Source organism: Drosophila arizonae, chromosome 2, assembly GCF_054131065.1.
Source record: "Drosophila arizonae isolate 15081-1271.41 chromosome 2, UAZ_ARI_1.0, whole genome shotgun sequence".
Lineage (NCBI taxonomy): Eukaryota > Metazoa > Arthropoda > Insecta > Diptera > Drosophilidae > Drosophila > Drosophila arizonae.
The window spans coordinates 13,172,569-13,199,699 of NC_142922.1; the positions used below are offsets into that span (position 1 = coordinate 13,172,569).

At 33.0% G+C, this 27,131-nt stretch overlaps 1 protein-coding gene across 14 annotated transcripts in view; it reads right to left on the reverse strand.

The window, feature by feature from the left end:
• Window positions 1–25,587, reverse strand: part of cic (Putative transcription factor capicua) — a 55,903-nt gene extending 30,316 nt beyond the window's left edge. For 2 of the 14 annotated variants that reach the window (XM_089476407.1, XM_089476406.1), the window contains exon 1: window positions 24,152–25,554. The gene's annotated coding sequence lies outside the window, so the exon portion shown is untranslated. Of the gene's footprint in view, window positions 1–4,642; window positions 4,700–8,221; window positions 8,361–24,151 lie in introns of those variants that run through there. The other 12 variants (XM_089476404.1, XM_089476401.1, XM_089476405.1 and 9 more) reach the window with 12 other exon arrangements.
• Window positions 25,588–27,131: the final 1,544 nt, after the last annotated feature.

The window sequence follows — 27,131 nt, forward strand, 5'->3', positions numbered from 1 at the left end:
TCATGTAAATATTTGACACCACTTAGCAAATGCGTGTGCGCACTTTGTTCGTTTTGTTTTTGTGCACATTAGTATACCCTTGACTCCAGAGAGAGTGCGAGAGAGAGAGAAAAGAGGTTTATGTAGAGAGTATTCGAATCTTAACTCGAAAAAGTTGTATACGTATTTCTAAAGCGTAAATTTCTGTTTTACAATTTCAGTTTTAAGCTCTATTTCAGCAAGGGTATTTAGACTTCGGTGTGGCAAATTAAGCTAGTTCTTTTGTATGTTACTTTTTGTTTTGTTTTTGGTTTTGTCTTGATGATCTATGGAAGATACATATAAAACTGGGCGAAACAACAAGGAAAACATAAAAACAAATTGACGCAAAACCTGTCACTGTGTGTGTGTGTTATGTGTGTTGTTGATCCAACTTTTTGTGTGTTCGCTGCTGCTATTTGGAGGAGCTGTTTCCCTGGGGCTTGTCAGTCTATATATTTTACCACAATGAAGTGAGAGGTGAGCCTCGTGTGATGCCTCGCAGTTGTTGTTGTTGTTGCTGTTTCTATGTCTGTTTCGGTTTCTGTTTATATAGCCACTAATTGATTGTGCCTTATCTTGAATTTCAGATCGGAGCACGAGGCACTAAAAGTGTTTGCTGCTGCTGATTTCGTTCAAATGATGCGTCGAAAAACGAAAAGAGTTCAGCTACAAAATAATAAATAAGTCAATCGGGTGTACAATTCACAAATAGGGAAGTATTATTGCCTTTTCCGTTTGTTTTGCTAAGAAAAATAAAACAAATAGTTTAAGCACCCGTCACAACGTGATATACATAATAATCTCTAGCTCAGCTATTTAAGTGCTATAAGAATGTCAAGCAGATCCCTTCAAATATAAATGGACTATAGATTTTTAGAAATCTCTGCCATTTTTTAAAGGTATTTGTATATGCTGAGTTCTGAGTAGATATCCGAATGTTAAACAGCACAATTCAAATATTTTTTTTTTTATAAGAAAAAGTTTCATCTATAGATATTTTATCTCAGTTTTTACGTTTGTTATCAGAAATCGTTTCTAAAAGATATTTTACTGATGGCTCAAAACTCAGATTGAGTCGATATATAATAGAGCAATGAGATTAGATTTTCGTTTAAATAGAATATAATTATTACAAACATTTCTTGGATAGAATAAACATATATGTTTTTAATAATTCAGCAAAAGCATATACTACTACATACTTTAATTAATTTTTATAGGTATTTTTTAAATTTGCTTAAAAAATTTTTTACTTTATTTTATCTACCAAAAATTTGCTTAAAATGATTTTCTTACTTTAACAATTTATATATTTAAGCTGTACCATTTTATTTTTTTTAGTTTATTGGATGACCCCAGGAAAAGGCCTAAGCAAATAAACGCGTCGAAATGGAAAAGTCAAAGAAAAATACATACACACTATATATTTGTATACAAGCTTCCCTTGGAGTTAATATTTTGTGAGGTTTTGCTCTTTTCTGGCTGAAGTTGATAATGTCAAAGGCCCATAGAAAGTTGGCCATGAAGGACGTTGAAAAGGTCAAAGGATAGCTCATTTGATTTGCGCAATTTCGACACTTGTACTAAACGGCCGACATTATAATTGTCAGTTAGTAAACTTGATTTGAGTCACGCCAAGTCTCGATTACACAAAAGACCTTTTTGACATCGTGCAATAGGTGAAAAACTTGTTCCACACGTGGGTGAGTCAGTTAGCCAGTTAATCTTGGCCAGCCATTGTGGATGGAGCCCAGACGCTCCAGCCAAACGTCGCGACGCGTTTCGATTTCACAATCTCTGGAAATTGAAATTGAGCTGCTGTTCAAATCGAGTGGGTTACGATACGATAAAAGTATGTTGAAATTGCTTTGCTGATTGAATCGAATGAATACATTATCACAGACCTTGACAAAGAGGACTAATCAATTATGAGAGATGTATATATTTACCTATGAGAGCAGTAGAGTATCTGTATACTTCGTGTAAGTAGTATGAATACAGCTGTCAAAATTACATGTCGAATGAGTTGTAAATTTGTTTTTGAATATATTGGCAAAGTGAGTTAGAGTAAGTCATAAAAATCCAATTCATTTATGCATACTCAGATGATGCTAGAATTAACCCAAAGTATTTGAATTTTAGGTAAATAACTAATTTTGTATGTTTTGTAATCACGTTCTAAAATATTGGTAAAACTTATTTTATATAAGTTTTAGACTAATGGGAATATCAAAATCTCTTCAAAATTTTGTATAAAGGCTGAAACTATATCTCTAAACTTGTTATAAAATATCCACATTAGCAAAGCAAAGTAAGTACAAATTTTAATCAGACCTGAAACACACTAAAATATTTATATAAAATATGATTTTGGCTCCAATTTTTTCATTTTTATACGATTAACTCTTAATTAATTTGAACTGTAAGAAAGTATAATTATTATTGGAAGTGGTTGAAAGTAATGTACTTCATTTAAAAACGGTCGTTGATAAATGATTCTCCTGTTCAGCCACGATTATACTTTTTATTTTTGTTGATGAAAACTAAATGTATTTAGTTAATAGCTTCTAATTAAGAGCTTAATTAATTATGCAGATTTTGTTGTGTAAGAGCATATGCATAATAAAAATGAGCCAAGTCATAAGCAGATTTTCAGATTAGCCTTAGGTCATTCGATCCCTTTTCCCAAATTCGCTCACCCAAAACAATAAAACGTTAACTCCAAAAACCTGCGCATACTTATGTATGTCAATGTGTGTGTGTGTGTAAATGTATGAGTAAATCAGCTTCTGCTGCTGCCACTGTTGCTGTTAGCCCTGATGGAGGCACTTGTCTGGAGCCCACGCTTGAAGCGCAACTAAGCACTAATTAATTTCATTGAATTTAATTTCTTAAGCTCTCATGGCATTGTGCTAATAGCATAGATGATTCCACTCCCCTAGCCTGCCCCACCACGCCCCCAACCGGCTTACTATGCCACGTATACCCTGTTTGTCGTGTCATAGTCACAACATTTTGTGTAGGCTGCTCTCGGCGCGCCTCAATCTTTGGCTTGGCTTGGCTTGCTCTGGGCTCGGTTTGGGTTTGGATCTGGGCCTGTCCGGGGTACCGGTTCATGTGCATGCGTGGGCCGGCCGGTTCATATATTAAATTACAACAAACGCATACACATAATATATATGTATATGTACACACATATATATTTATTCTCTCGAGAGAATTGTGCATGGGGCCACATACTACAAACGTAGTAAATTAAAAGTGCAATCACGAAACCCAAGCACGCCGCTGGCAATGCTATAGTAACTGATTAGCTGGTTAAAAAAATGTGCATGTGAAAAAAAAATAAAGCAACAGAAAATATTGTTGATGCATGTGAAAAATACAATAAAAAAGAATGCAAAAATAAATCTGACCGAAAAGCAAAAAAAGAAAATAATGTAAAAAAAAAATGAGCAAAAAAAATAGAGTCAACAAAATGTGCACGGAAAATCAAGGTTGCACTTGAGCCACATAAGGAACGTGCCTATGTAACTCCCCAAAGTTCACATAACTTTAACTGAAGTTCCACAAATTGTATCCGAAAGATAGAAAAAAGTAAACTCTTAAAGCTCTTCAATTGCAAAGATTCTAAATATGAGGCAATAGATATGCATGTCTAATCGAATTGTAAACATTAAAATATAATTTTAAATAATATTTTAATACAATTTGTTCGGGTATATAATACCTATAATATATGGTTATATATAGCGAATGTAAATTTTAATAAAAAATTATTATTCGCATGCTATTTGATTAGATTACGTGTAAACTTCAGACCTGGATTTAGTAAATCTGCTCATCGAGATTTCTCGACTAGCCAGTCTGCTCTGTCTATATATTTTATATATATATATATACACGTATATATTTATTTTCAGTTCAGCTTATATAAATGAACTTAGCTCTATATTCTAGACGAATAATTGATTAATAAGCATTTGCTTTATTTTCTTTATATTTTTTATACATTTGTTTTCATTTTTAATCGAAAAAGTTTAATCATCAGCAGATTGAGCTCACTGAGCATCTGAAAATAAGCGTGTCTTTCTTTAAAAACCAATTAATTCACATTTGCCGCAATTGAGTAAGAGTAGAAACCAGACTCTGCTGCTTGTCTTGGTAACCTAATATAAATATATTAGAGCCAACGATTCCAGCTTGAAGAAAATTGAATTTTGCAGAATGTTTTTAAATTAGCAATACATAAAAAACTAAAAATAATCTACAATAGCATACAAGCATTAGAACCATTTCAAAAACTACATAAATGAAGCTAATCTTAAGTATTTTTAATTTATGAGTAGCAAAAATTGTATAGCGTTTTACTCTCAATTTTTACTAGCGATAAAATACATAGATATAGGCATCGTTTTAGATCAGATAATCCTCTATCGATGCAAACCCACAAGTTCCGGTTCAGAGTATATTTTAAAAGAGCATTAAAAACATCGTTTTTTCGATTTGTGAACAATAATATAATTGTTTTATAGTTAAATCTTTGATCTGTCCGCTGACAATCAATTCCCATACAAAAATTCATTGAATTTCCAAATAATATTAAGTATACTCAACCCACTCTCTTGGTTTATCCAAAAACAGCTCGAAAATGTCATTAAGTTTTTCAATAAATTACCTGAAAAATAAAAGAAAAATATATTAATTAGTAATTTATGGCACATATAGTTCACAATGCGCTGGAATGACCAGCAATAGCTTAACAGTTCGACATATTGTTAATTATACTACTACAGCACAAGAGTAGTAAATTGAAAAGACAAAGTTGTTTTTATTGGTGACATTCTGGCGGCAATATTTATATATTTATGTATGTATATATACGTTTTCTTTTCCTTGGCTGGCCATCAAAACAAACCGCAAAATACCTTTTAAGGCATGTTTTGTATGGACTTCCAAGAAATTTGCAAAATGACTTTTGCCGCTTATAATTACAGGCTGTGTTGATTTAAATACTTATGTATGCATATACACATATTGTATTTATGTATGTGCAAATGTATATGTATGTATATATAGTTATATTTTGTAGATTTTTGCATACTTCTCATATAATAAGGCAGCAGCTGTGGCTGGCATATCGTGTGCCTGAGTGAAACTTAACACAGCTAAATTTGGTCAAAAGACATTTGACGGGTACAACAACAACAACAACAACAACAACGGCAACAGCAACAAGAACGAGTACAACTATGTTATAGATATGTATGTCCGATACATATATTTAATCTTTATATAAGTTATGCATACACACACACATGCAATGCAAATATGAACTCTGACTGATGGCGACAAAATGACGCCTTCTCACTAGTAGTGTAATTGAGTGGCGCCAACAATGTATAGCGTGTAAAAATTATTATTCACAAATCCCACAAGTTGTAAAAGACTGTATTTTATTACACAACCAAAAAAAAAAAAACAAAACAATTTAATTTTTATTGCTTTTTCAGGCAACCAAAAAGAAAAAGTGGAAAAATATGTTTCAAGTATTCATAAATAGCCAGAATACAAATATTTTTACCACTCACTGACTGACCAACTTTCAGATAAATACCAATGTAACCATAAACATGAAAGTAAAAATAAAAATTCCTCAATGTTTACTCTCCATAGAATCATTTCGTTCAATCTGATTTACTCTGATTTATGAATTTCGCAACAATATTTAGACATCAAATTTAAATTTTGTTTTGTTTTTAATATTGACATATGATAGCGTATATTTTGATATCTGGGTCGGTAATAAAAGTGCAACAAATATGATCTTTTTTTTCACTTGACTGTGAGAAAATGAAATTTATATTTGGGAATTTTAGTACACAATTACTATATATTTTTGATTATTATTACTATATATTTTAAATATTTAATTTTGCAATAGTGAACTACATTGTATACACAGGTTCATGGGATATTTACAATTCAGTTTGTCATAAACAATTCTGATTGGTCACTTGTTTATGATCGACTGCTGAATAGGTCTCAATATTATACATGTGTATATTCATAGCAGAACAGCTGATCAACTCAATAGAACGAGTCGTTTATAAACGTCTGAATAAAACAAATCGTTCATGAACGATTGAATAGTACGCAATTAATATTATTCGTGATCGACCTAATCATTCACGGATTATCGAACAGGTTCAATGGTTTATAAAAGTCTATAGGAAGTTAATTTAAATATATTTCAAATATTATATCAATTATTTATGTTGGAAAACTTTGCATTCTGAGCCAAACAGAAATAAAAATTTAATTAAATTGCAAATCAATCAATTATTGAATTTAAAGTACATTTTGTGTTAATAATGCTATAATGGCTAAGTAGTTCATGAAAGGAATTAAATAGGAATTTTGTATACTCGCGTTGAGTTATTTTTCCGGTATACAAAAATATTTATTTTCATCAAAAGAAACCAATATTCAAATGAGGGAGAACAAAAAAAACCCTAATTCAAGCGAAATAAAGAATGAAAATATTTATGTATTAATTTATTTATTTATTTTCTTGTATCGCTTGCCTTAATTTGTGTCGGAGAGAGAGAGAGAGAGAGAGAGAGAGAGAGAAAGAGAGAGAGAGCGTGGGGTCGCGGCAATTGTTTCGTTGGCATTATTTACGCAGCATTAAAATGTATTAAGAATTTTGCTTAAATATGTACCCACCAGGTGGGTGGGCGGTGTTCGGTGGTGCCGCTCCGCGAGTGTTGACGCGTGTAGCGCGCACAGCGCACCATCAAAAACAGACGTCAAAGGAAGGCAAAAAGTGTGTAAATTCTCGCATATGTAGCTATGCACACACAAATATCGGCTGTTTTCAGTGAAAATATATATACATACATACATCATATGTATATATGTGTGTATATATGTGTAAATACTCGCATTTGTGCAAAGATATTGAAATGTTTCGTCCAGCGATTAGCGCATGAATGAAAAATCACACGATCATTGCTCGCACCGAGTGTTTCGGCTTTGATTCTACTGTTGCTGCAGCCTTAGCGATAACGCTAAAAAGCGTAGATATGAATGGCTACAGACATACACAAATACATACATATATAGGCCAGCTATATCATTAACAGTTTTGCTATTACTTTTCTAGTTTCGTTTCTTGGTTGCTATTCGACTATGAGCGAGTATTACGCTGTCGGTTGCACCTGTTCGGCAACGTTTCTGCTTTTAATTATTTCATCGCAAATTTTCTTTATACATTCACTGATTATGTGCTTGGCGTAAAAATAAAATCAATATACGCTATACGGAGACATAAAATAGAATTGAAAATGATTCAAGATAAAATGCATTTGTTGCTGTTGTTGATTATTTAGTTGTTTTTTTTTTCGTTTTTGTTTTTAGCAAATTTATAGATAGACACACGGCTCGCCGGCTGGCGTAGATACATATAGTCATTAAGAGAGTGTGTGTTTGGCTATATCAAAACAAATATAGTTATAAACAAACGAATATGCCATATGCCATACACAAATGTGTGTGTGTGTGTGTGTGTGTTGTTTGTATACATATAGAAAACCCACACACATACAGATACCACCGTATATATAACTATGTGGCTCTATGTATATTTTGTAAAAATGTTTTATTTTTCAGTTGCTATTTTATTTTTGTCGTCGTCGTCGTCGTCTGGCAGCTTGAAATAAGTTTCATGAATTAAAAATGAACGAAACGTGTTGTACGTTCCAGATATACACATTAAATATATATAAATACGTATATATTATTTATTTATTTTATTTATATTTTGCACGTACATTTTCGTAAATCGACAATATTATTGAGAATATTTATTATTTATTTTGTTATTATGTGACTGTCATATATTTATTTTACTTAACGAATTTGTTATTTTTATAAGACTTCAGTTAATTTGTTAATTTAATTAATAAAAATTACTGTTAATTATAATTTGCACACATTGATTATAATTCAATTCATAAAATGTTGAACCAAAAGGTTTTTTTTAATTTATTTGGCATATTCATTAGCTTTACATAACTTATTATATTTACTTTAAGAACACTGTAAGCTTTTCCCCTTTATTCTGATACAGTTTATTTACGATTCGAATACTGCGATAATAGCCATAATTGATTAGTTTAGTTGTGTTTCGTTCTACCTTAACGGCTACCACAATTCGTCATGCTGATCGTCGAAAAATTTCTTGAATTTCTTGGCTTTCTGTGCAATTCATAAATAAATAAGTTTTAAAACCGGTTGCACACATACACACACATATATATTTTCAGGCAAAGAACGCGTCGTATCAACTAAATCAAACTACGAGAGAGCCGAATCAAAGAAATGCCGGATGACGTTGTTCCTGTTGATGTCTCTGGTGGACTGACTGACTGCACAATTGTTGGCAATAACAAAACAATTTTTATATAAGTATTACGATAAAATGTGTGAGCATGTGTGTGGTGTGTGTCTGTATGTGTCTGTGTGTGTGTGTGTGTATCGACTCTCATTCCTTTAACACATCACGCTCACGCAGACACAACTCTTTGCAGTGCTTTTCAGGTTTGCTTTTACGTTTTACGCGCGCGCTTCTAAAAGAATTTTTACGCATACGCTGCCGACGATAATGATGATGTTGATGGCGATGATGATGATGATGATGCGAACGAAAATGATGGTGGCAACAACAGATCCCAGTGCCAGTCCAGAATCGTGGAGCTTCTCCACATTGCCGCCACGCCCCCCAGAGCCACAACGAGGCGTTGTGGATGCGTTGCGACGCGCATGTATCTAGATAAGCAGACAGGGCAGCGTGCCACAGCGAAGCAAGCAAAAGAAAAAAAAAAAAAAAAAAAAACATTGAGCAGTTGTAGACGGCAATGACTGACTAGCAGCTACCCTGGATGCAAAGGGTATATACATATATTTGTAATACACGCGAATACATATAGAAATATCAGATACCATATTATTCGACATTTTTACTGTAAAGATTGTTTAATTTAATGCTTGCAGAATCTGCATATCTATAGGATTTTATTGACTTTCTTTAAAACGTAATTCCTACAGCAACTATTGTGTTTTTTTTTTCCACATTTCTAAAACTATTTTGCCAATAATATTATAGTTTGAAAATATGGCTATATATTGAGACATAGCCGGCCGATCTGACAAAGAAAATAGCACTATTATGCTATTATTAACATATATTTCTGTTTCTATTTCTGCTATAACCTTAATTTCGCCTTGTTAATGTATTTTAAATAAATAAATAAATTTTTTTTAATTAGAGAATAAAAATAGATTATACTTTTACAAAATAGATTATCATATTATTATCGAACATTTAAGGGAAGGATTTTTTCTCTCATGTTTGCTTCACAACAAAAAATTCCCTTCATTGACATAATTTCTAGGGTATCACAGCAACAGCAAACGACGGGTTGCTTGGGTCCACTAACAACACTAACGATGCCTGCCTTCTGCTTCTTGTTGTTGTTTCATTAATACATTTTTTCCTCTTATGTTGTTGTTGTTGTTATTATACGTTGGCTTCTTCATTTTCTTCTTATGCTTCTTACCAGGCAACCAATTTTTGCTGGCCGTGTGTATTTTTTACGCGCATTTGTTTACTATAGATACACAACAAACAACACACAGACTATACACATGGACAGCGATATACACACAAATGGCCAAAGTTTTCGATGCGCTACTTAATATATGTACACACACACTTGCACACATGCACACGTATATACCTGTATACATTAAGCTTAAATAATACCAATATAAATAATGGTTGAGCACAAATAACAACAAGAGCACTGAAGAAGAAGAAGAAGTACAAGTAGTAGAAGAAGTAAAAGAAGAAGAATTGTATGATTTTGTTGTTAGTTAAAAAACAAAAATCCCCCCCCAAAAAAAAAGTATCTAAACATGTTGCAATCGTTCTTCAGCAGATACTTTGGAGTATTTACTGCCGCATTTAAGTGAGTTTTGTGTCCATTACATAAAACCGAAAGTTAAAGGCCAACTACGATAATAGCCAAGGGGTACGCTATGCGCGCGTATATGTGTGTGTGTGTGCGTAGTTGCTACCGTTTCGAGAAAAAGTACACACACGGCTGCAGTTGGTTTCGAATGGAGTGGGAGGCTGGTCGGCACATGGGCTTATTTACCTTTCAAGTGGAAAAGCAGGAGGTGGTAACTGTATATATGTGTGTCCACATACACTCGTATGTGTGTGAGTGTGTTCACTTAAGTGTTCCTCATGCTTATTGTTTACCTTACGATTTAACAGGTAGCCCGAAGCAGTAAATTGTGTGTGTGTGTGTGCACTACTACCCAAAAACCCCCAACTGACGGGTTCATGCTAAGGAACTTAAGTCCATACCCTAATTAGATGTATAAACCTTACAAATGTCGACGGCATATGGCTACTGAGTTGGCATGGAATGTGCAGTCAATCGTAAAAGTGCTCTAAATGGAATTAACACTAACCTTTGGATAGAATAACAAAGTATATTTCTTATCAAAATACACAAATCGAATCAGATGTCGTGTACAACTATTGGGTGTTATCTCTAATCTTAAACTGTCATAGTGCCGATCATCTTTCTTATATAAGATGTATCATAGAGGGGTTTTATATTCTTTGATAATTCCATTAGTAACTTAATATTACGAGAAATCTCAGAGGTTAAGTAAGCTGTAATAGGTCAACAAGTTGTTAATTTAATAGCTTCAAGTTTATGTACTCAGCGTTTCGAAAAATTCCCTTATTCACCCACACACCCAAGCAACAAGATAATCTTATATAGATTTCATTTTCATTACTAAGATGTGTACGAAAAAATATTGGAAGCCGAAAATGTAAAGCAGAAACGTGTCTATTATTATTGGTGCTTAGCTTTGGGTTGACACCACTTTGTCTTGATATAAAGTAATTTATTATATGATTTATTGGCCACTTGATTGATGAAGTCGTTTCGAGTTGATTGCACGATAATTTTATTGCTCGACTCATGCATTACTCTGTTTGCGTTCGAAACCAACACGGCTACAGCCAAGACCCGATACCTAATATATAGTTCGCTAGCTCAGCTCAGCCCAGAGTGATTAATATTGGGAGATTACTTAGAATCAGCAAGCGCTTAGAGAAATAGTAAACAAATGTGTGTAGCAGAATATTGCATACGAGTTAAGTGGATGCTCCTATATATAACTTCATTTGTGAAAATCGAAATGTTAATAAGTAAACTTAATTAAAGAAATTGTTTAAAATAAATAATAAGAATATTTCATTAATTCCGATTGGCTAGAAAATAAATATATTTATTTTTAACCTTTTAATGATAAACATATCTTACATATAATATTAAAAATATACATCTTTGTTTTATTATGATTTAAGACTCTTCAACTCTATAAAAAAAACCCCTTTATATAGAGTACAATGAACTTTTTATCAGTGTACAATTATAGCTGCAGCAAGAAAGCAATGCAATTATAGTTTTCAACCTCAAGAAATTGATTGCAACGCATTCAACTAAATAATTATAATATTTCTATGTTTAGAACTCAATGCAAGTTCTTGGTAGACATAAATAAAATTAATATCGAAAAAGAGCTTGCTATAATAAATAAAAATACTAAAGTAAATAGATAATCGTTATAGAAGTTCAATAACAAAGTTGAAATTAGCTCTTAGTTTTTGCTTTTGTATCTACAATTGTTTATATACAGATTATCTTACTATATGTATACATTGTAATCTATATAAACACCGTTATATGATATTCCCTAACTACATACATAATTTTGGGCGAATGCCATACTCATTAATACCCTAAAAATGTTATGAAATTATCAGAAAGTCATTAAATAAATTCTAAAAAGAAAAAAAAAAAAAGAAAAAACCAAAAATGCTTTTTTTATTTCTGTTTAATTTTACGCTTTAAAAATACATTCAGTTATGGAAGTGACAATCAGCCTATAAATATATTTAGAACCATAGAAAACCACACCTGATTTATGTAGATTGTCATGTTAGAACGGAAATCAATAAAAATGAATGGGCGGCGAGGGGCGTGTGCTTGAAAAAGCCGTAATTCTAATTGTTGTTAAACGTATTTATTGCCATCAAATCGAAAAGAATAAAAAAAGAAAAACTTGAATATGGCGTGAAGTGGGGGAATACAATCGAGAACTCATAATAGAGCCAGTGCTGCATACACACAAACACACATACACACATACAGACACACACACAAAGTTTTGCAATTTTCATAATGATGCACAATTTGCATAAGTGAATTTGAAATAGTTTAGTCACCGCGTAAGAAATGTTGTTCGATATCTTTAGAAATTGCATGTGTTGTGCACACACAAACATTTAACATGTGTATACTTTGAGCACTCACTGTATAACAATTGACATCCAAACAACTTATTAATGAATAACTGGCTGCCACAACTCGACTACAGCGACAGTTTAAAGCTTATTACCGAGCAAAATAATGTACAACTACTGCCGGCACTATAATGGCTTTTATATATACTTATTTATTAATACGTACAACAGCCCGTACTCTAACATATGTATATACGAATGTATATAGCAAATATATACATACAAATAATATATATATTATATATCTCATGAGTGTGCACAGCACTTGAAATGGCAAATGAATGACACCGCTGCGTACAAATGAGCGACCAAGTGACTGACTGACTGACTGACTGACTGATTGACTGGCTGAATGACTGACTAACTGACTGACTGTTCGTCCAATCAGACGCCACGCCGCACGACAGACGGACGAGTTAAGACTAATCAGGCCCCCGCGCCATATATGTATTTATAATACTATGATATGGCAAGGCAACAACAGCAACAATAATGCTTTAAATGCCATATCAGCAAAGAGTATTGCTGACTACAAATTATACACTGGCGAGGGCTGTTTAGCAAGTTATGATTAAAGCAATTACTGGCACAATCTAATCTAGTTGACAACGAAAACAACAACAACAACAACTGAGACTATCGAATTTTTACTGATTGAGATTCATCGCAAGAGATTTCGTAATTCAAATTAGTGTAATTAAATTATCGAGCTGAGTATTTTGTGGGCTTGTTCAATACAATCTGTGGAATTGTATTGAACTTGTATTATACGTATTAGTATATATGTATATATATTAAAAGAACAGTTTTATTTCCGCAAAATGCCATTTAGGATATTCTGAAATTAAATTAATATTAGTTATTTTTTTGGAATACTGTTATTTGAGTATAATATGATGGTCAAATAAATTAAATTCATATAAAAATGTGTCTAACTTATTTGCATTGATTAGGAATTTATGCAAACTAAATGATTTAAAGAAAGTTTACTTAAAGCAAAACGGAATAATATTTAAAGTAAATATATTTGTATATAAATATAAAAACTTGACTTTAGGTATGCGAAAAAAAAGAATTGACACTAAATCCATTTGATTCATGACTTAGTGATCCACACATCAGTAGGACAAAACGTACCGCTACTCAGTTCAGACAAACACACACACATACTCTCTGTCACCATTAACCGCACTTTTATAGATAAAGTAACAGCCGATTCTCAACGGCACCCAACAACAAAAAAAAAAAAATTAAAATAAAAAAAAAAAAAATATATATATATATATATATATATATATATATACACATACATACATATCTACACATACACACACACGGCAAGATACTCACAAACAATCACACAACGATAATCGAGCAAAGTTGTTGTCAACAAGTTTACGAGGCAACCGCTGGAGTCTTTACCGAATTAGCCATCTCCCCCGCCCAATCACCCCCAATCGAGCCCCATGGCCCATAACCATGTGCGAGTTTCTTTTGCTTTTTAAGCATATCTTAATTTCGAGTTATCGCTGAAGCTTCGTTTGTATTTAGTTTTCGTTTCGTTTCGTTTTCGTGTCTCTGCGTGTGTATTTTAATATTTTATTTATATTTGTTGTGACGTGCCGTGAGTAATAAGTATAGATATGCTATATGAACCAATATCCATATACATATATATATATATATTCTATACACAAATATAAATATAAATATATATATATATGCATGTATGTATGCATGCATACCTGTATGAAACGTGTAGAAACCCGTATACAATTTTTTTTTTTTAGCACTGTGGCGCTTTATAGCACGCACAACTCGGCCAAGACGCCAAAATAGTCAAGGAAATCGCTTAAGCGCTCTGTAAGCTAGATATACATATAGATATATATAGATATCTGTTTCTTTATATTTATATATCTGGGCATTTGTATGCACAAAACTGATGATCAGTCACTAACGAGCAAAGTTACCATCGAAATCATTGAGGTTACTTTTGTACAGCATTTTATTGACTCTTTGCATGGCTAATGCGTAAACGCCTTATTAGAATTTCAATTTAGTTTAAGGCATTTGCTGATTTATAATCTTTGTTGAATTTTATTATATTTTTGCTTGCAATTGAATTCTTCATTCGCAATTAGAGATAGAAACACAATTGACTAGATTTTCTTTAAGATCTTGAAGTCCATTTCGAGTTGTTTAAATTAATCTATTATGAAATTAATCTGACTATAAATTATGTTCGTTTCATTGGAATCATTAAATTATCATATAGTCTTCTTAGAAGCTTTCAATCTCAGATTTGCATACCTCAATTAATTTAATTTGATTTGGAATTAAAACTATATACATTTTGACATCAACTAACATTTGCCAATATTTTCCTCATTTATATACAAATTTGTATATATAAAATTTAATTTGATCTCCGATCTTTGACTTAAAAATATATACATTTTACCATTAATAGATTTTGTCGCATTTTCATCTAGATCACACGAATTTCTTAATATATTCAATCTAAATTCACTTCAGCTGAGTGCAAAAGCAGATTGGATATGAGAGTCGACGAATCTAATTTGCCTGAACGAATTATTGATTAAATAATGAAAACTTGTTTCAACAATTCTAGAGATTCGTATAAAATATTTACCAATTCCACAGTTTTAATGAATTTTCATTAGCAATTGTCTAGCAAAATGTGTTTATTATGAAAAGAAAAGGTTAGATAATTTAATTGCATGTCTTACTAAATGATTAAATCATTTTTCTATTGCAATCCTGATTTATGAATCCTTTTAACAAATGGAATATAAAACTTGCAATTCAATTGGTGAAATCGTTTTCAAGTGTTTGATGTAGGTGCAAATGTTTAATTGTATTAATAGGCGTTTATCTATATATAGGACAGAATACACTTAATACTTGAAAATGGAATTTGCCGTCTCTGTTCAGAGTTGAAAAACTACTGAAAACAATAAATTTTATGACCCGAGCGCCTTTCATTCATTCCGCTACAGAGCAGATAAAACGTTATAATAAATATATGTATATAAGCACACACATACACACATATTTATCAGTAGATGTGAGCATGTGTGTGTGCATTTATATATATATACAAGCGAGTGAATGATGTGCTTTTCATTAAGAATGAATGCATCGCATGTGTGTCTATATGCTTAGGTTTGTTTGCATTTGCTAACATAGATACAAATGTATACACGTTTATATATATATATATATATATCAAATATATATATTTATATGGCAGGGTATAGAGTTAAAGAAGTTGAATTATATTTATAGACAGAGAGCGCAATTCACTTACCCCAACACTTGGAGCTTAATCACATTAGAATTTGCTGAAATATATACGAATCTTTGTATCTTAATTCTATGTAACATGTGTGTTGGAGTTGGCATGGGGTGAGAAATGCAACCAGATACAGCCATGTCAACGTATTTCAATTCAGAGACTCTGATAGCAGAAACCAAATTGATTGACTGATTGACAGAATGACAAACAATGTGCCAGTATTAACTTGATTTTCCGTCTGTCTTCAATTGAGCATCGTAGTCAATAAAAATCGTTGTACACACGGAACACGCGTCCATACATACGTGTGTATATATACATATATACTTATCTTTATACATACACTATACCTATGGCACATATGTATGTATGTATATACATACATACCTACTCAAAGTGTTTGTGTACCGGCAGCTTATCACTATAAAATACAAATTTAAATTACATACGAACTTATCAGCGTGTTTTCTTTCGATTGTTTCATTTGCTGCCTCTATATAATTCTTGATTATTTCATTTCATTTCACCAGTTTTTTTTACCTCTTCTTTTTGATTTGTATTCATTGAACATATGCCATATACACATATGTATGTAAATATGTATATGTAGTATATATTTGCATAATGAGCCTTTAAGGCAATATTTGTTTGTGCGTATTTCTTTCGCCCAGGCGAAATCTCTATAATCGAACAAAACAAACATCTGCTAATCTGTAAAACTATTTGCCAAATCGCAGAAGTGTGTATACTATAATTAATTGGGTGTGTAATTGAATGCCTTGAAATAAGTACCTCGTAGTGGTTTATTTGCTTTTTTTCAGAATTGTGAAAACTTGCGAAGTCACAGACTCGTTAATGAGTTTTCTATCCACCTTCTGTCGGTCCTTAAACCGGTTTAATTGATTTTGCTGATGAAAGTGTTAATAATATTTAATGGTTTAACTCGGCTTTATACAATTGCATGCAATATAATATTAAATATGTATATTCTTTTGCAATTCATATAGCTCAGAAATAATTGATGCCTTTTTTTCGACTGATACGAACCAAACTGCTCAAATTTAATAAAATGTTTAAAATTTTGTGCACATATATAATATTCAAAAATATATCATAAATTGGAGAATATATAATAACTGAAGATAAAATCTTTCAAGTTGAGAGTTGTACGAAATAATAAAAGAAATAATGCATCAGTTAATACTTTACTTACATATACATATATCTAGAATAGCAACTTACTGATTAATTAAAAACCATTTAAAAATGAACATTTTCTGCTTAGCTTATGAATAATTCAAGGCAATTTAAATTAGAGATATAGCTGAATATGAAGTTCTTATTCTACTTTCTTTACTTTCTACTGTCTTTACAAGGGAAAAATTAGAATATAAATTTAAATATTGACATGGGTATTTAATGTAAAAAAAAATTTAATTATATCCATTTTAGTTTTCATTTTTATATATTTGTTCAACTTAATTTGTTTCCCCTTCAATAAATTTAAAATTTAATAATAATAATAATAATAATAATAATAATAATAATAATAATAATAATAATAATAATAATAATAATAATAATAATAATAATAATAATAATAATAATAATAATAAAAACTATACTCAAAGTTCCTTTATTTTAAATGCAGAATAATTATTCTATAGCTTTCATCAATTTAAATCACAATCCAGAAATTAATGTAAAAAATTTATTAATGAAATGCTTATTTAGTATTTTACCACTTGTAGTTATCGATTACCAATTTTATAAGCCAAAAAATGGTGTTCATATTTAAGGCATAACCTGAAAGCCTCTACCCAAATTTTGTTGTTGCTTTATTATTTGGCTACCGATCAGATCGACGATTTCCTGTATGTTTGTGGATTTATATTACAGCACATTAGACGAAGACCGGTTTGTGAAGAAAACCAAATTCCATAATTTATGATATTGAGCTGGCAAACATTGATTTTTTGTTTCGTATTATTTGGAGCCGGCATTTGAAACAAGTTTCGCGTTTATTTTGGGATATTCTAGGAAATGTGCTGCAAACTCGAATTGAAGCTCAAAGACAAGACCCAGTAAATGCTGCCTTCTGATATACACTTTGTTTTATTTATTTATTTTTTAATTTTATTTTTGAATCAAGTCCCTACCGGCTTATCAACTATACAAAGAAGTATGCATATATATATGGAGAGAGAAATAAGAGAAAACAAATAAAATAGGGGCTTTTAAGTGTTGTGAATAACGCTCCAATGCTAATGAGGGCGCGCGCTTACTCATCGCTGAGCAGGCAGGGGCAAAGGGGAGCCGGGGGAGCAGGTCAGCAGCCAATAAAAGGAGAGTATAAATAGGCACAAAGCATGCCTTAAATATTTATGCGTACGATTTATAACACAGAGAAGCAGCGGCTGCAACTGCTACAGCAGCTTAAAATGTTTGTAGATAAATAAATAAGAGAAAAAAATAGTTAAGCAGTGCAGACTCAACAAATGCCCTAAGTGCCAGAGAAGGCGACAGATATACATGAAAGAGATTTTTATAAATTTAATTAGTAGTGAGTTAGCTGGGTATAACCTGATTCTCTGGATCTCTGCGTGATTATATTATTGAAATTCTGGTAAAAAAAAAAAGTATCGAAGTTATAGCAGTAACTAGCAAACCACTTAATACATCTTCATAGTTACAGGGTATCAGAGGCCCAGCCATTAATAGAACTAAAGAGACTGCAACCAATCGCAAGTTGGAGTTTGACTCCAGTTCGAGTTCCAGTTCGAAGCAGACAAAGAGCAGCCTTTGTGCAAACACATAAGCACACACGCTCACACACACATACATATATTCTAATACGAACGTTGCGCCGATCGCAATAGAAAAGACGGAGACTATGTTGGGATCGAGCGACAATGGAGAGCAGGTCTGGTCTGTCCTCTCAGTCAGTGAGTGCCAACTTCTAGTTTCCTTCTTCAATATTCCGGTTCTGGCTGCCAGCCATAAGAGAAGAGAGAGAAAGAAAGAGAGCGAGAGAGAGAGAGAGTGAGGGATCTCGCAACAGAATTATTGGACGACAGAGTCAGACGTAATTAATGATCCCGAAAACGCTGACAGCAGCGCCGACTGAGATTGTTGGAGACTGCAGAACGCATGATTCGGGTTATGTTGAGTGAAGTCTTTAGTCTTTAAAATGGAAAGATGATACGAAATACAGGTGCGGATTAGGGTCACTCAGCATGACGGAGACTGAGGAGCACCATAAATTGTGTGATTGAGTTTGAAAACAGTCGAGGACTTGAATAGGGAAACAAAATAACAATAAATACATAAACAACAGTTGCATTGAATTTGATATGAACTGCACTTTAAATGCTAATGAATTGCCACAATATTTACATATGAATGGGCAAGATGATTTGGAAGACGCTAAAAAGCTGATATAAACCAGGCTTTTAGTATATTCCTGGTTTCACTTTTAAATGTGGCATAAATAGTTTCATTAAACTCTAATCCAAGTTGTAATTCAAAATATTTATTCAAGGAATTACATTCATTAAGTACTACAAGGGCAATGAATGGAATCACCGTGGCTCAAAACTTAAACTTGAATCAGAAGTAAAACAACTACGGAGGTTGAATGTAGACTCATTTCTGTAAAGTTCTGAAACAATATTGCTTAAGCGTTTATAAAATCAAAAGTGTTGATAAGGGGGAACTATGACTGATGCTGATGTATCTCAACCGGTTCTCTCGGTGCATAATTTGTTAAGGTTTTCTGATATTGTGAAATTGTTATTATTACTTCATTGCAATTTATGGAAATCATCTAGAATTAATTGAAAGAGGAAATGAAGCATCATGTTGATAATTTGCTATAATAAATGTTTTCATATTTTGATATATCTAAAAGAAAACTAAAAGCCACGTCTTTTATGTTTATTCAAAGTAAATTCTTTAAAATAGTTTATTTTTCATATTCTGGAAGCTACAATTTTGTTAACATTCTCATTCTAGTATATTGCTTTGCTTGAAACATATATATATATTTACACACACATACACACACATTGGAGACACATCAAGATTTTTGTGGAGAAAAAGAAACACATTATTTACAGACTCCAATGGTCGAAATGTGGTATAAGAAGTTGTAATACAACTCGTTGCTGTAGTATTTGTAGAATGCTGCGGCGGCCAAACGAGCAACAACAACAACAACAAATAAACGTATCGACAAGTTACACGTACTACAAAACAACAACAAGAATGTCAGGAGCTACAGAAAACGGCAACTAACGCAATGTGAAACCGGTTCAAACTTACACAAACACGAACGTGTGTATCTGTGTTTGTGTGCAGCGCACAGATCCAAACAAAATGACCAAAAGCCAACAAGAAGATGAAACGAAGAATAAAAGCACCAAGAAACAGAAGTGCGAGAGGCAGCGAAGGCGACGCCGACAGCGCTTACGAGTTATACACGCTCATATGTAATCGCCGCCAGCGTCACACACACGCACACACATATGGGCACGTGTGTGCGTGTGTGTGCGCGTATATATAAACACTAAAGTACACAGAGAGCATGCGTTGGCAACATCATATCGGCAGTCGGCTACCTTTTTTTTTTCGTTTAGTTGATTTTACGCGTTTTGCTTTTCATATTCTTGAACTTCAAAAAAGAAAGAAAAAATAACACAAAAAAAAAAAAAAAAAAACAAAAAGAGGCAAAAAATCGAACAAAAACCAGCATAAAACAAATAAAAAAACAAAGTAAAAAAATCATCAACAACAACAACAACGCGCGGCGTTGTCGGCAGCCAAGCTGTCAGACAGCTACTGGTGTTAAACGTACATAGTACATACTATACTATAGTATGTAGTAAACCAACAGCAACAACAACAAAAGCAACAACAGCGGCAAACACAATGGCGTACAAACACACTCTGGCATACATACATGCATACACCTACATATAGACATACATACATCGAAATGCCCAGAGGCAAAGGCTCACAACGCTGCGTATACGCTACGCGATGCGTCGCTGCTTATCGAGACCGTTTTTTTTTTTCTACTTTTTCTTTATTTAGTTTTTTTTTTTTTTTGACTGCTGCTGGTTTTGCCGTAGTCTCCCCATAGCTGATGTTGCTATCCGCAGCTTACGATGGAGCTAACGCTGACTGCTGATTGTGGATGAGATCCGCGCAGAGACTTGAGGGCCCAATGTGCCAAGAGATCTTTTGCTGTTGCCCTCCAGCTATAGACATTACAAATGATACTCAAATCAAAGAGCTATAGCGGTGACGCCGCACTCTTAAATACCCTTTCCCAAGTGACTATTATATATTTTTAATAGCTAATATTATTTCAGTCAAACTGAACATGTTAATATTCCAGCTGGAACTATAAAATATATCTTATATCATAGTAGATAAACTAATATCAGAGCAGAAAATGTTCAGCAATTCAACTGTATGCTTAACTCTTATTTTATAATTTTCTTTTTGTTATGTTTTTTATTATGAGTTTACCTACTACACTACAGATCGCATATACCCTTTCGCTATGGCTCTTAAAGAATGCATCATTTAGTTGATTTACTACTGTCTGCCTTTTGCTGTCGGCTCGTTGCTTCGTCTTCTTCTTGCTGTGCCTGTCCATATGATGCCATGGGCATTTGGACTCGAGCATGAAGTTTTTTTTTTCTTTAGAGTCTGAACAACAAAGCTCATCATACACATACACATATACCATAAGACCATTACAAATGCTTTTCTTTTCATTTTGTGTTTATATTTCTGTTTTATTTTTCTTCTCTGTCTGTCCGTCTGGGGCCTGCGTGATCTTGTTTTGCTTGGGATTTAGGCAATTTCGAGTTTTTTCTCATCTGTGATGGATTGATATTGAAGTTAGGCATAACATATATGCACGTATATATGCATATATATGTATACATATATATTTGCTTTAATGATCTTGTGTTGGCAATGTAAATAATAATCTGTTGTCGAGGATTATACGAGACGCATTGAATAAATATATATGTATATGTTTTTGTAGGTCTAAGTCGACAGCTCCAAGGCTTTAACTAGATTGAACATATCATAAATCTGTTTATATATATATTGACATAATTTAAATAACTTGAGCTATAACAGTTAAAGGCGTAACTAAAATACGGAAATAAAGCTGGCAATGTTGAAATTTTTAATTGGTTCATTAATTTGAGACTCAAGGAAAAAATTTAAAAAAATAAAATAAAAAAAAATTAATAATAATAATTAATTTAAAATATTAATGCATAAATATCAAATATCATATTTATTCATTTATTTGATTTAGCAATGTGAGTTCTAATTTGTTTAAGTGTAGCTGGGAAACTTGCAAGAGACCATAGACCATAAGCTAAGCACTTGTCCTGCCATAAAAGGCTCGAAAAAAATATAATACAAATAAAGAAAAAGAAAAAATAGCAAAACGTGCGCCGTATAATAATCTCTTTATTTTTTCAATCACGTCAAGTTAATAGAAGAAAAGAATGTTTAAGTAAAATACTTTTTTATATACAAGATGCAAGAAAATGTTATAGGGTACTTTCAAGTCGTGCGCTTTCAATCGAATCGTTCTTGATTTTTTTTTTGTTTTTTTTTTTTTTTTAATAACTTTTTTTATGCAACGACGACATCGGCGATTGCGCCGAGTGTCGCTGTCGTGTCTGGCGATTGTTTTAAATTTTTATCAATGTCTGTGAGTGTGTGAGTGAGTGTGTATATGCCAATTGTGTTTATATGAAACAAACGGTTTTTTTGTTGTTGCGAGATTCATTAAAATTCCTAGAAACTCGACCACTTCGAATGTTCTCTAATTACAAACGATTGCAGTGTGGCAACAACATAAAACGAATTGTTGCAATAGTTTTTTGTTGCAGTTTAATTTTCATGTATTTTTATTTTTTATTTTTGCATTGCCAAACAAAAGCAGCAATCAAACACACACACATACACACTGAGAGGCATTCGTATAAGCTCACAGAAGAGTCAATCAAAATAATTACAGCAGCAACAAGAATCCAATTGGATAAAGAACCAGTGAGAACAAAAACTCAAATAATAAATGTCAATTGAGCACGCGTTGCTTGCTTGCCGTAGCCTGATGTACATATATGCTGTTATTTGCCACTGGATTACTGTCATTGTTGTTGCTGTTGCTAAGTGCATTTGATAATTTACTGCTAATTATCACTCACGCACAATCAAATGTAAATTAGAAGGAAGACAGAGTGAGAGACAGAGAGAAACGATACACAGAATTGATGCAGTGTGTGTGTGAGTGCTAATTATACAAGCACTTGCACACACACACACACACACACACTTGCACACGAAACGATTGAGTGAGTTGCACAGTGGTGCGTAGGCTGATGAACAATGATGAACCCACACTGGCAGGAAATCTATTTGCATTGGCCTCCAATTGCGCTTTTATGCTTTGTTTTGCTAATTTGAAATTTATTCTAATGAATTGTCACTGTTGTTTCACATGCAAATATATAGAAATATACACATCTGTGTTAGCAAGAAGAATTAAAATAACTGACTTTAAGTTTCGGTAGTTGCTTTTAATAGTTAATCGAATATTCACCGTTCTTCGTTAAATATACGTATGTATGTAGATAATCTGTGCATTGGTTCCCAGAATTTTTACGTTTTTATTTTATTTGCTTTAAAGCTGACAAGCTGTTGCGGCTTTTGTTTTCAGCACAATATTATGCGAAAATTGTAAAACGAAAAAATAATAATGGGAGACAACAACAAATGGACAAAAATTAGTATTGTTACTATAATTTGTATGTTAATAAAACACGGACAATCGCAACAACAATAATAATAACAATAGATTAGTTAGAACACCAAAATCGCTATTTTTCGGTCTCAGTCTCTCTCTCTCTCTCTCTCTCTCTCTCTCTCTCTCTATGGCCTGACCAGCTACAACACAAAGCAGATGCACTATGGTCACTCTATTTTATCCAGCATGAGTGAGCAGACGAGCGTGAGAGAGTGCGAGAGTATCACTATTTACGCCTGCCTATGCGTGTTTGTGTGTGTGTCGCAACGTAGAAATGAATGAAGCGAACGCTGTCGACGTCGCTGCCGCTGCCTGTCGTAATAGCAAGTGCAAGTTCCTATGCTTATGTGTGTGTGTGAGAATATTTTCGCGTGTGGAAAAACAAAGAATGAAGAAATTTTCCAATTGGCAAATATACAATACAAGCCCGACCATTAAGAGAGAATAACACAGAGAGAGAGCTGGCGCAAGAGAGACAATTTTGACTGAGCATTTTGCTTACCGTTTGGCTTATTGACGTAGGCGTCCGTCTGCTGCTGCTTCTGCTGGCTGCGTACACTTATGTTAGTCTGTATTTGTGTGTGTGGTTTTCGTTTTCCTTCTTTTTTTTATATTCTATTTCACTCTTGTTATTAATTCTGCCCAGGGGCTGCGAACGTTGTGGGTTTTGTTATGCAAAATGATAGAGAATCATTTTTTTATTTTTGCGTTTTCTATAAATATTTAGAAATTATTTAACTTTGCTTCAGGTGCTCCCGCTGCCACTGCAAATCTGCGCGAACACACTGCTGTACAGTTATAATAAATAAAAATATGTACTAGGCGTGACAGTTTGTTTATTTATAATTTAAAACTGGATGGAGAGGTTCAGCACATATATGATATTTGTATTTTTTATTTTTATTTGTTTGACTGCGCCGCGCTGCTCGCGTAAACAGCAAAACAACACGACTGCGACTGACGCAGCGACGACCACTTTACCGTGAAAAATTTTCATTCATTCAGGAAAATTGAAGTGAGCGAACGAACGAACGAGCCAACCAGGCGAAATAGCGAGCGAGTGAGCAAGTGAGAGAGAGAGGAACGACCACGACACGCAGCATGGCTACATGTGACAGTATTTGTTTGTGCGCGTGTGTGTGTGTGTCTGTTTGTGTTTGCGCTCGCTAACCGTGTTGCCAACTCAGCAGCGCTCACAAAATGCTCCCAAAACGAGGCACAAACATTTAACATGCAATTTATATCAGAATTAAATGTTATTCTTCTTATTCGTTTATACGCCAAGCGGCAAGCGGTACTCTCCTCCAAACCCAACACTCACACTCGCACGCACACATTCACGCACATAGTGAGTGGGAGATAGACTCTTCACTCTAGCCATTAAACAGACGGCGCGTCGACACTGGCAGCGGCACGTGTATGTGAAACGTAGATGTGTGTGCGTGTGTTTATCGTTTGCTTTAATTTTTCTCTCTCGCTCTCTTACACGCTCATTTCGTTTTTGCTGCTTCGATTCGATTTTCTTATTGTTGTTGTTGTTATTATTTAAATTACTTATTAATTCAATATTCTGCGATTACCCACTGCATTAAATAACTTGTCGTTAGCTGTTTTTGCTCAATAGGAGAGTAAATTCACACACATACTCATACAGGCACCACCGCAATATTATATTTTCTTGTTGCTACATTTTTCACTATAATTCTGCTTTCATGTTGCGTTTTAATGTTCGTATTCTTTACACTCGCACGATACTGTTGCTGATATGTACATACTTTGCTATGTATGTATGCATATACATATGTATTTTGAGTTGCCAAGTGTTAGCACAAAACTCAATTGTTGCTAACTACCACACACATACGTATGTTCACACCACGGATGTCTCTAGCAAACTGAATCGCAGTGGCAACTCTAAGCCGACGTCATGTAAGAAACAAGAAACCGAACTGAAAATACCAAAAACGCGTCAGAATATACTAAATGCATAAATATTTAACGTAGCCCTGGAATATCTAAAAATATTGAGTATATTATTGAAATTTAATTAACAACGCAAAATTAAAGTTTTAAATTAAATGTTATAATTAAAGGTATGCTATGGAACGTCAAAAATAATGTTAATAAACTGTTTTGTCTGGCAATGAAATAGAAAATGAAATGTGGCAACGCTGACAAATCAAATATTCTGGCGGCATATTTAAATGTACGCATATTTAAGAATTTTTGTATTATTTGTGCATATTTAAATTATATTTTACATCAGGAAATTCTAGTTCGAATTTCTGTTTGATTATTTATATGATAATTGTGGAATAAGATATATTTAAATGGCAGCTCGTTAGGTAGAAAAAGTATGACCGCTTGCCGAAGCTCGAAGTTGAAAAGCTTTTAACCGACATCAATTCAAATAGTTTTTGTTTTTCCTAATGGAAATTGAATACTATTTGTATTTGTAATTATTGCTAAAAGTAATTTGAAAAATGCTATATTATATTTGTCATTTTAATTTGAAATTAGAAAATATTAAATAAACAATATACGGAAGAACCGTTCTAGCTTTCTATCAATGTCTGTCTTAGTTTCATTTATAATATATGGCACCAGGCACACCTCCTTCTGCTTCTTACAATCATTTGGATTAGAAAAATATACCCTGTAATAAAATGTGCAGGGTATAAAAAAAAAAATGCTTAACAATCAAGAGCTACGCATTCGGGTGTAATCGACTGACATAATATCCACTGAAGTCCCGAAGAAGAAAAGTTTAAAAAAAATCATCTGTGAAATATTCATTTGGACTCTGTGAGCGGGTATAAAAACAGATTCAACTCATCTAGACGACAACAATTGCTTAATACTTTTCTTTTAAGAAAACTTTTTGATCTTCTGTCTGGGATGAATTGAACTTCGTCGTCGGCTTACCTATATATATATATATATATATATTTGTATATGTTACACATGATATCGGGCATATCGGGTGTGGTTGGTGCAAAAGACATTCATCACATTTGCGGGCAAAAGTTTTTAGATATTTTTAAACCACTTAGGCGACCCACGCAGCTGCTGCCTTCTATTGTACTTTATGCTTCAGCTCGACATAAATTGCGCATACGTCATGTAAGCCGTAGGAGAATACACAATTTTACACCTTATGTGCATTGTTGTTGTTGTTGTTGTGAAACTTTTGACTTTTATGCGGGCGGCAAAGTCAGTGCAAAAGAAAAAAAAATCGCAGCTATTAGATGTAAAATTTAATGACTCGCATCGAGTAAATTGAACGCGTGAAGTTGTTGAAAAATATGTTGAGCACAATTAATTAAATTAAAATTATGTGCTGCAAATTACAGCAGACATCTGTGCAGGGGAAATGTGTTTATGTTACGTTGTTATATTTAATATTGAAAAATTAATACTGATAAAATTAAAGTATTCAAGTATTTAATATCTGAATATAATCAAAAATAATTCAATATTTA